At 45.1% G+C, this 10983-nt stretch overlaps 2 long non-coding RNA genes across 2 annotated transcripts; both read left to right on the top strand.

The window, feature by feature from the left end:
• Window positions 1-3678: 3678 nt before the first annotated feature.
• On the top strand, window positions 3679-4668 carry LOC138802045 (uncharacterized). The gene is made up of 2 exons (XR_011364667.1): window positions 3679-3991; window positions 4093-4668. It is a non-coding gene; the product is annotated as an uncharacterized lncRNA (long non-coding RNA).
• A 1642-nt stretch (window positions 4669-6310) lies between these two features.
• Window positions 6311-7342, top strand: LOC138802046 (uncharacterized). The gene is made up of 2 exons (XR_011364668.1): window positions 6311-6665; window positions 6767-7342. It is a non-coding gene; the product is annotated as an uncharacterized lncRNA (long non-coding RNA).
• The last annotated feature ends 3641 nt before the right edge of the window (window positions 7343-10983 follow it).

Raw genomic sequence — 10983 nt, forward strand, 5'->3', positions numbered from 1 at the left:
TGCCCCCAGAGGTGCCCCATGAACTAATAATGCCCCCAGAGGTGCCCCCATATACTAATAATGCCCCCAGAGGTGCCCCCATGAGCTAATAATGCCCCCAGAGGTGCCCCCATATACTAATAATGCCCCCAGAGGTGCCCCCATGAACTAATAATGTCCCCAGAGGTGCCCCATACACTAATAATGCCCCCAGAGGTGCCCCCATATACTAATAATGCCCCCAGAGGTACCCCATACACTAATAATGCCCCCAGAGGTGCCCCCATATACTAATAATGCCCCAAGAGGTGCCCCCATGAGCTAATATTGCCCCCAGAGGTGCCCCCATACACTAATAATGCCCCCAGAGATGCCCCATGAGTTAATAATGCCCCCATGAACTAATAATGCCCCCAGAGGTGCCCCCATATACTAATAATGCTCCCAGAGGTGCCCCCATGAGCTAATAATGCCCCCAGAGGTGCCCCCATATACTAATAATGCCCCCAGAGGTGCCCCTATATACTAATAATGCCACCAGAGTTGCCCCCATGAACTAATAATGCCCCCAGAGGTGCCCCCATATACTAATAATGCCCCGGAGGTGCCCCCATGAACTAATAATGCCCCCAGAGGTGCCCCCATGAACTAATAATGCCCCAGAGGTGCCCCCATATACTAATAATGCCCCCAGAGGTGCCCCCATGAGCTAATAATGCCCCCAGAGGTGCCCCCATATACTAATAATGCCCCCAGAGGTGCCCCCATGAACTAATAATGCCCCCAGAGGTGCCCCATACACTAATAATGCCCCCAGAGGTGCCCCCATATACTAATAATGCCCCCAGAGGTGCCCCATACACTAATAATGCCCCCAGAGGTGCCCCCATGAGCTAATAATGCCCCCAGAGGTGCCCCCATATACTAATAATGCCCCCAGAGTTGCCCCCATGAACTAATAATGCCCCCAGAGGTGCCCCCATATACTAATAATGCCCCGGAGGTGCCCCCATGAACTAATAATGCCCCCAGAGGTGCCCCCATGAACTAATAATGCCCCCAGAGGTGCCCCCATATACTAATAATGCCCCCAGAGGTGCCCCCATGAGCTAATAATGCCCCCAGAGGTGCCCCCATATACTAATAATGCCCCCAGAGGTGCCCCCATGAACTAATAATGCCCCCAGAGGTGCCCCATACACTAATAATGCCCCCAGAGGTGCCCCCATATACTAATAATGCCCCCAGAGGTGCCCCAAACACTAATAATGCCCCCAGAGGTGCCCCTATGAGCTAATAATGCCCCCAGAGGTGCCCCCATATACTAATAATGCCCCCAGAGGTGCCCACATGAACTAATAATGCCCCCAAAGGTGCCCTCATGAGCTAATAATGCCCCCAGAGGTGCCCCCATATACTAATAATGCCCCCAGAGGTGCCCCCATGAACTAATAATGCCCCCAAAGGTGCCCTTATGAGCTAATAATGCCCCCAGAGGTGCCCCCATGAACTAATAATGCCCCCAAAGGTGCCCTCATGAGCTAATAATGCCCCCAGAGGTGCCCCCATATACTAATAATGCCCCCAGAGGTGCCCCCATACACTAATAATGCCCCCAGAGGTGCCCCCATATACTAATAATGCCCCCAGAGGTGCCCCCATACACTAATAATGCCCCCAGAGGTGTCTAATACACTAATAATGCCCCCAGAGGTACCCCCATATACTAATAATGCCCCCAGAGGTGCCCTACATGAGCTAATAATGCCCTCAGAGGTGCCCCCATACACTAATAATGCCGCCAGAGGTGCCTCCATACACTAATAATGCCCCCAGAGGTGCCCCCATATACTAATAATGCCCCCAGAGGTGCCCCCATACGTGCCCCCATACACTAATATTGCCCCCAGAGGTGCCCCCCATTAGCTAATAATGCCCCCAGAGGTGCCCCTAAAATAACAAACATCCTACTCACCTAATCAGCGCTGTGGCTGCAGGCAGCAGCTCTTCCTCCTCTTCGGGCTCCATCTTGCGAGCCGCAGGGAAGGAACTTCTGGCAGGCGTGATAACGTCACATCATCACGCCTGCCGGAGAGGTCACGGCCCAGCCTCCCATAGGCTGCTGGTATGAAGTGCCGGCAGCCTATGGGAGGGAATACAGGAGTAGGACGCTGACAGGTCCTGCTCCTGTATTCTAATCGCTTTACCATCGAAGCCATCAGTGCATCCCGAGAAATGCTCGGGATGCTCAAAAACAAGTGGCAAGAGGGGTCGTGCGGGCCCCCCTAGCGTAGCGGACGGGAGGCGGCGGCCGGCGGGCCCCCCCCCCCCATGTCTCTTAGGGTCCGGGCCCCATACGGCAGTACCACTTGTACTGCCCTATCGTCGGCCCTGGCCCCTAGCAACCAATCAGATTCCACCTTTCATTTTCCAAAGAGTCTGTGAGGAATGAAAGGTGGAATCTGATTGGTTGCTAGGGGCAACTGAGCCAATTTCACTTTACACCAGTTTGATAAATCTCCCCCATGGAGTATACATCTGCACTAGTGTAATCTCATTCCGGTGTAAATGTGTGTACATCAGTGGTGTATCTGTATATATGTTAATGGTGCCTCTGTGTGTGTATATATGTGCGTCTTTGTGTATGTTTGGGAGTTGGCCATACATGATGATGGGGGGGGGGGGGGGGGTTGCGTGTACAGGATTCATAGGGATTCATAGGATTCATTTCCTGTATGGAAATAGGGAAAACTCGGGGTGCACAAGACTCCAAGTCTGGCCATGGCTTCATAATACAATGTGTAACCTATCCCATTCTATTTTTTTTTTTATCTATTAGAATTATCAGGAACATGTAACTAGGAGTCCCCAATCCTTTGACATTGTAAATACAAATCCAAACATTACCTATATTTTATATTACAAAACCAACAGGACACTACAAAAAGTTGAAGTAAATTTAGAAATCCATTATTATCATAATGATTATGTATTATTGTCATTGTTATGATGATTATTATTATTATTGTTATGCTTACATATAATGCTAAATCACTTCTAACACTAATGGGAAGAAAACTAATATTTATATAATACATGCACGATTGGTACAGGGTGAATAAAGTTCCCAATGAAAAGTTAGAGAACAAACATTATGGGGGGTACGATTTATCAAGACCGCTGTACTCGTATGCTGGTCTTAAATTAAGCCCTGTCCCCTTCCCCCTGGCCAAATTCACTAAGAAGCGCTTAACTTGTGCCCCGCGCACCAAATCTACACTTACCCCGGGGGATACAGCAGGTGTACACTAGGGTAAAGGGGTGAATCTGTTTGTGCCTTCTCCCTGGTGAACGCCCCTGCCGTAACTTTTGTAAATGTCCCCCTATATGTTAGCCCATGCACATTTGAGTGGAGTTTGCCTTTAATTTATTAAACAGACAATTGGTATAAAGCATCAGCATTATGTTGTGGTTATGATCATAGCAAGTACTGTGATGTTATATTATGTAGCTGCTATTATGATCATAGCAAGTACTGTGATGTCACATTATGTTGCCGTGGTTACAGTCGGTCACAGCAAGTCCTGTGATGTCACAGCGGAATGTTTACTTGTTATTGTCTCTGGCCCAGTGTTCTCAGAGACTTTTTAGCCACTGAGTTGATTGGTCAGTTTGGCAATTGCTCGGACTTATCTAACTGATAAAAATGCGCTGGCTGATTAAATTATTTTTTAATTCTGTTACCTCTATTGGTCAGGATTTTGTACAGGACCATATTGAGAAGAAACTTACAGGTCTATTTCGCGAATATAGTGAAAGACGCAAGCTCCCTAAAAATGAGCTGAACGATGTTAAGGCACAAGAGGAACGGGTTAGAAGGATCATCGAAATGCAGGGGATATTCTGACCCAAATCTGGACATCAAAATCCAGTATTTTACCTACTTGAATGTCATTCTCATCATGTAGAGGAAAGCCGGAACAGCTGACTGGTGTCATACGCAATATAAACGGTGAGTAAAGTCTTATTACTTATAGGGAGGTGGGAGGGGGATACAGAGCTAATACTTATTAACTCATTATAACAAACAACATATTTGTATTCTTCTTACAGGACAAACTGGGATCCCACCTGGAAGCTTAGCTTCTCCCATACAGTATATTAGACTCTATCTATACTGGTGGAGCTAATGGAGGGAGTGAGGCTGCTGGCGATGCAAGACATTTGATGACATGTTTCTACAATGACGTCCATGAGGATGACACTTTCTACAAGAGGAATTGTATAGTACCAGAGGCATTCCTGTATAATACAACAGGATCTCTAATGGACAATGGAAACGTTGCAAATATTGGAGGAATTCTGGACTTACATAGGAAAAGAGCTGCAGCTATATCCCAGCTATATCCAGCTACATATCCAACTTGGAAACCCTCAAGGGGAGAGAGAGAGGCTGCTGTGCATGTATGGCATTACTACATAACCCTATAGAGAACCTGTCTCTGCTGCCTACTCACCAACCCCAGGAGCTGACAAGTGAGGAGAACAGGGACTGGATAAAATGTTCTCCTTCCTACAATAAAAATCAGCATTTCTAGGAACTGGTATGGGTAAATGTGACTATGATGCTCCTCACAGTAGGAATTGATAATATGCTAATGTTTAAATAAAATAACATTGTCATCTAAATATATTGTCTTTTTTACTATCTTTTGGGGAACATAAGATGGGGAACATAAGATGGTTTTGCAGCATAATAAATGCTGCAAAACCACAACCAAAACACAGATGAAGGATGCGTCTAAAAATGTTTATGAAACATGGTATAAAGTGAAACTGGCTCAGTTGCCCCTAGCAACCACCTTTCATTTTCCAAAGAGTCTGTGAGGAGTGAAAGGTGGAATCTGATTGGTTGCCGGGGGCAACTGAGCCAGTTTCACTTTACGCCATGTTTGAAAAATCTCCCCCTATGGGGGAAATTAATCAAACATGATGTAAAGTGAAACTGGCTTGGTTGCCCCTAGCAACCAATCAGATTCCACCTTTCATTTTCCAAAGAGTCTGTGAGGAATGAAAGGTGGAATCTGATTGGTTGCTAGGGGCAACTGAGCCAATTTCACTTTACACCAGTTTGATAAATCTCCCCCATGGAGTATACATCTGCACTAGTGTAATCACATTCCGGTGTAAATGTGTGTACATCAGTGGTGTATCTGTATATATGTTAATGGTGCCTCTGTGTGTGTATATATGTGCGTCTTTGTGTATGTTTGGGAGTTGGCCATACATGATGATGGGGGGGGGGGGGTTGCGTGTACAGGATTCATAGGGATTCATAGGATTCATTTCCTGTATGGAAATAGGGAAAACTCGGGGTGCACAAGACTCCAAGTCTGGCCAAGGCTTTATAATACAATGTGTAACCTATCCCATTCTATTTTTTTTTTTATCTATTAGAATTATCAGGAACATGTAACTAGGAGTCCCCAATCCTTTGACATTGTAAATACAAATCCAAACATTACCTATATTTTATATTACAAAACCAACAGGACACTACAAAACGTTGAAGTAAATGTAGAAATCCATTATTATCATAATGATTATGTATTATTGTCATTGTTATGATGATTATTATTATTATTGTTATGCTTACATATAATGCTAAATCACTTCTAACACTAATGGGAAGGAAACTAATATTTATATAATACATTCACGATTGGTACAGGGTGAATAAAGTTCCCAATGAATAGTTAGAGAACAAACATTATGGGGGGGGGGGGGGAGATTTATCAAGACCGCTGTACTCGTATGCTGGTCTTAAATAAAGCGCTGTCCCCTTCCCCCTGGCCAAATTCACTAAGAAGCGCACGCCAAACTTGTGCCCCGCGCACCAAATCTACACTTACCCCGGGGGATACAGCAGGTGTACACTAGGGTAAAGGGGTGAATCTGTTTGTGCCTTCTCCCTGGTGAACGCCCCTGCCGTAACTTTTGTAAATGTCACCCTATATGTTAGCCCATGCACATTTGAGTGGAGTTTGCCTTTAATTTATTAAACAGACAATTGGTATAAAGCATCAGCATTATGTTGTGGTTATGATCATAGCAAGTACTGTGATGTTATATTATGTAGCTGCTATTATGATCATAGCAAGTACTGTGATGTTATATTATGTAGCTGCTATTATGATCATAGCAAGTACTGTGATGTCATATTATGTTGCCGTGGTTACGGTCGGTCACAGCAAGTCCTGTGATGTCACAGTGGAATGTTTACTTGTTATTGTCTCTGGCCCAGTGTTCCCAGAGACTTTTTAGCCACTGAGTTGATTGGTTAGTTGGGCAATTGCTCGGACTTATCTAACTGATAAAAATGCGCTGGCTGATTAAATTATTTTTTAATTCTGTTACCTCTATTGGTCAGGATTTTGTACAGGACCATATTGAGAAGAAACTTACAGGTCTATTTCGCGAATATAGCGAAAGACGCAAGCTCCCTAAAAATGAGCCGAACGATGTTAAGGCACAAGAGGAACGGGTTAGAAGGATCATCGAAATGCAGGGGATATTCTGACCCAAATCTGGACATCAAAATCCAGTATTTTACCTACTTGAATGTCATTCTCATCATGTAGAGGAAAGCCGGAACAGCTGACTGGTGTCATACGCAATATAAAGCGGTGAGTAAAGTCTTATTACTTATAGGGAGGTGGGAGGGGGATACAGAGCTAATACTTATTAACTCATTATAACAAACAACATATTTGTATTCTTCTTACAGGACAAACTGGGATCCCACCTGGAAGCTTAGCTTCTCCCATACAGTATATTAGACTCTATCTATACTGGTGGAGCTAATGGAGGGAGTGAGGCTGCTGGCGATGCAAGACATTTGATGACATGTTTCTACAATGACGTCCATGAGGATGACACTTTCTACAAGAGGAATTGTATAGTACCAGAGGCATTCCTGTATAATACAACAGGATCTCTAATGGACAATGGAAACGTTGCAAATATTGGAGGAATTCTGGACTTACATAGGAAAAGAGCTGCAGCTATATCCCAGCTATATACAGCTACATATCCAACTTGGAAACCCTCAAGGGGAGAGAGAGAGGCTGCTGTGCATGTATGGCATTACTACATAACCCTATAGAGAACCTGTCTCTGCTGCCTACTCACCAACCCCAGGAGCTGACAAGTGAGGAGAACAGGGACTGGATAAAATGTTCTCCTTCCTACAATAAAAATCAGCATTTCTAGGAACTGGTATGGGTAAATGTGACTATGATGCTCCTCACAGTAGGAATTGATAATATGCTAATGTTTAAATAAAATAACATTGTCATCTAAATATATTGTCTTTTTTACTATCTTTTGGGGAAAATAAGATGGTTTTGCAGCATAATAAATGCTGCAAACCCACAACCAAAACACAGATGAAGGATGCGTCTAAAAATGTTTATGAAACATGGTATAAAGTGAAACTGGCTCAGTTGCCCCTAGCAACCACCTTTCATTTTCCAAAGAGTCTGTGAGGAGTGAAAGGTGGAATCTGATTGGTTGCCGGGGGCAACTGAGACAGTTTCACTTTACAGAAAAAAAAGGAAAAAATTGGTCAGCTCTCCTAGAACACTGTTCACACTAGGCAGGAGCACGTTGCCATGGCTGAAATTGCAAACACAGAAAAATGCAACAGCTCACCGCAACAGCAAGATACAGACCCACCATAGACATGAAAATAATTAAAAGCAGCCCCCCCAACTGCCCAAAAAATTCCCACAAAAATAATGAGTCTCTTGGTTACTATTTGCAAACAGCGTAAACTGCCTCACCACGATAAGGTGGACTCATATCGAGGCAGACCCTACACTGTATGTACACTATGGCCTCTCCATGGCGTATAATACGTGTTAGGAATGTGACTTTGCGCTCCTCAGTCCATGTCGGGCGGCCAAGGAAGCGCTGAGTTTATGTCTGCTGTTGCACTGGTTTTGTGTCTGAATTGTGTTTCACTTCTCAGCCACACCTGCCTGGCCTGTCAGACTTCTGGCAGTGTAGGGGTTACTGCACTTCTAGGTCTGTTCAGCTGAGCTTGATGCTGGGATCTGGGCTGCTCCAATCAGCTGCTGGACCTGGTCTTTTTTCCTGGATAAAAAGCAGTCAGATCCTCTGTTCCCTGCTGGTTATTAGTTGTTACTAGTCCCAGCTCCCCTGCTCCTTTCCCAGCGTTCCCTGTCCTAATCCCCTTGCTATTGCTCTGCCCGTGTTCTGACCTCTTGCTTGACATTTGACTATCCGCTCTCCTTCTGATTTTGTACTGCGTTGTCTGTTTGGTTTTGACCCTGCTAGTTGACTATCCTCCATTGTGTTTTGTTTGTCTGTCTACGTTTTGTGTATCCACCTACGCAGTGTAGGGACTGACTCCGTGGTTGTCCGCGACCGTTTAGGGTCGACTGAGGCAAGTAGGCAGGTGACAGTGGGTGGGTTCAGATCAAGGGCCCACTGTCTTTTGTCTTGTCTACGCCTGCCAGTCCTGACAATACGCCTATACTCTGGGCATGCAAGATCCGTCTAATACCTGCAAAAATAATTGCATCACCTGGGTGAGACAGGTGGAGTGCACGACCAAATAGAGGCAACCACTCCCCCAACTGGAAAACAGAAAAAAAAAAGGAAAAAATTGGTCAGCTCACTTTACGCCATGTTTGAGAAATCTCCCCCTATGGGGTAAATTTATCAAACATGATGTAAAGTGAAACTGGCTCGGTTGCCCCTAGCAGGGCCGCCATCAGGAATTTCGGGGCCCCATACAACCAAAGTGTCTGGGCCCCCCACATTAATATAAAAAAAAATTGTGTGTTCGCCCCACGCCTTGCTGGGAGGTATAATTTGGTTTAGATCAATTCTAGAGAACTGGCTCATATACCCCATTTTCCCCAGTGGCTTAAAATGTAACCTTTGTTATACAGTTATAAAATTGTAAAAACTAAATGTGAACAAGGTGCAATTTAAATGTCACCATACAGACACTTACTTGTATAGCTGCTTCTTGTGCTCTGTATGAAGTGCATTATATTCACCCTTGCAACGTACAATTTATAGCGTGTCTACAAGCCCAGCGGGGCTCATTATGATGGAAACTAAAACTTATACAAGAGTGGGGTAGGGGTTCCTCTGTATTCAGAATGCTGTTGAGTACTAGGCAATGCCCCGTTTGGGGTTATTGAATTTCGAAGGTCTGGGGGGGCTGTTTGATTTGTATATGTTCACCAATATCCCCCCCTCCCCCCCCCCCAGTATGCTCACTAACATAGAATATGTTGATAAGGCTAATATAATGAGGCTGTTCCATGTTAGTGAGCATATACAAATCACCCCCCCCCCCCCCCAGGCAGACTAGTTTAGCTCACCCAAGCCAGTGATAGCGAATACATGGCGGTGAGGAGATCCTGTTTGTGCAGCAGAGGTGTCTTTATCCTGCTCTGCATAGACCCTCGAAATTCAATAATCCCAGACGGGGCATTGCTTAGCACTCAACAGCATTCTGAATACAGGGGAACCCCTACCCCACTCTTGGATAAGTTTTAGTCTCCATCATAATGAGCCCCGCTGGGCTTGTAGACACGCTATAAATTGTACGTTGCAAGGGTGAATATAATGCACTGCATACAGAGCACAAGAGACAGCTATACAAGTAAATGTCTATTTGAATTGCACCTTGTTCACATTTAGGTTCTACAATTTTATAACTGTATAACAGAGGTTACATTTTAAGCCACTGGGGAAAATGGGGTATATGAGCCAGTTCTCTAGAATTGATCTCACACACAGACACCAGTACACATGTATACAGACACCAGCACACATGTATACACACATACAGACACCAGCACACATGTATACAGACACCAGCACACATGTATACAGACATACAGACACCAGCACACATGTATACAGACACCAGCACACATGTATACACACATACAGACACCAGCACACATGTATACAGACACAAGCACACATGTATACACATATGCAGACACAAGCACACATGTATACACATATACAGACACCAGCACACATGTATACAGACACCAGCACACATGTATACAGACACCAGCACACATGTATATATAAACACACAGACACCAGCACACATGTATATATAAACACAGACACACACTTACTCTGACCAGGGAAGCTCCAGGTCCCAGGTGCTGCAGTCCCTCTCCTCACACAGCGGCTCCCCGCCCCTCCCCCTCCTTCTCCGACATCCCATCACAAGTGAAAGCAGGAAGAGGAGATAGTGAGGAGCGGGGGAGGGGGCCCTGTGTCTCTACTGCTTCCTTCCTGTGCGGCTCAGCTGTCAGGAGCCTGTATGCAGAGAAGCTGGATGGCCGGGCCCCCCTGGATCCTTGTTTGAGCTCGGGCCCCTGACAGCTGTACCCAGGGGCGTAGCTAAAGGCTGATGGGCCCTGGTGCAAAATGTTAGCTTGGGGTCCCCCCATCTCACCCGATTAGGCAAAGTCATATCTAACGTTATATCCAATTACTCTAATGTGCCACCATGTTCTAATGCACTGTCACTGCCTCCACCTCATGTACTGCCCTACTGCCCCCTATAATTAATGGACTGTACTGTGTCATTGTCTAATCATTGTATTCCAATCTTTGACTCTCCAGCTAAAAAACTGCAACTCTCATCATAAACTGCCAGTTGGAAACGATGGGGGTTGTAGTGCTGCAACCTGAAGAGCCACATGCTGCAAAACTACAACTCCCATAATAAACTGTCAGCAGGGCACGATGAAGTTTGAACTTCTGCAACCTGGAGAAATCACCTGATATCACCTGCAGTCCTATGTAACACCACATAACACAGTGATATCTCTGAGTACAGATAATGTAGTAGATTTCACCTGCAGTCCTATGTAACAGCACAGATAACACAGTGATATCTCTGAGTATAGATCATGTAGTAGATGTCACCTG

The sequence above is a fragment of the Dendropsophus ebraccatus genome, chromosome 9 (assembly GCF_027789765.1).
Source record: "Dendropsophus ebraccatus isolate aDenEbr1 chromosome 9, aDenEbr1.pat, whole genome shotgun sequence".
NCBI classification, from domain to species: domain Eukaryota; kingdom Metazoa; phylum Chordata; class Amphibia; order Anura; family Hylidae; genus Dendropsophus; species Dendropsophus ebraccatus.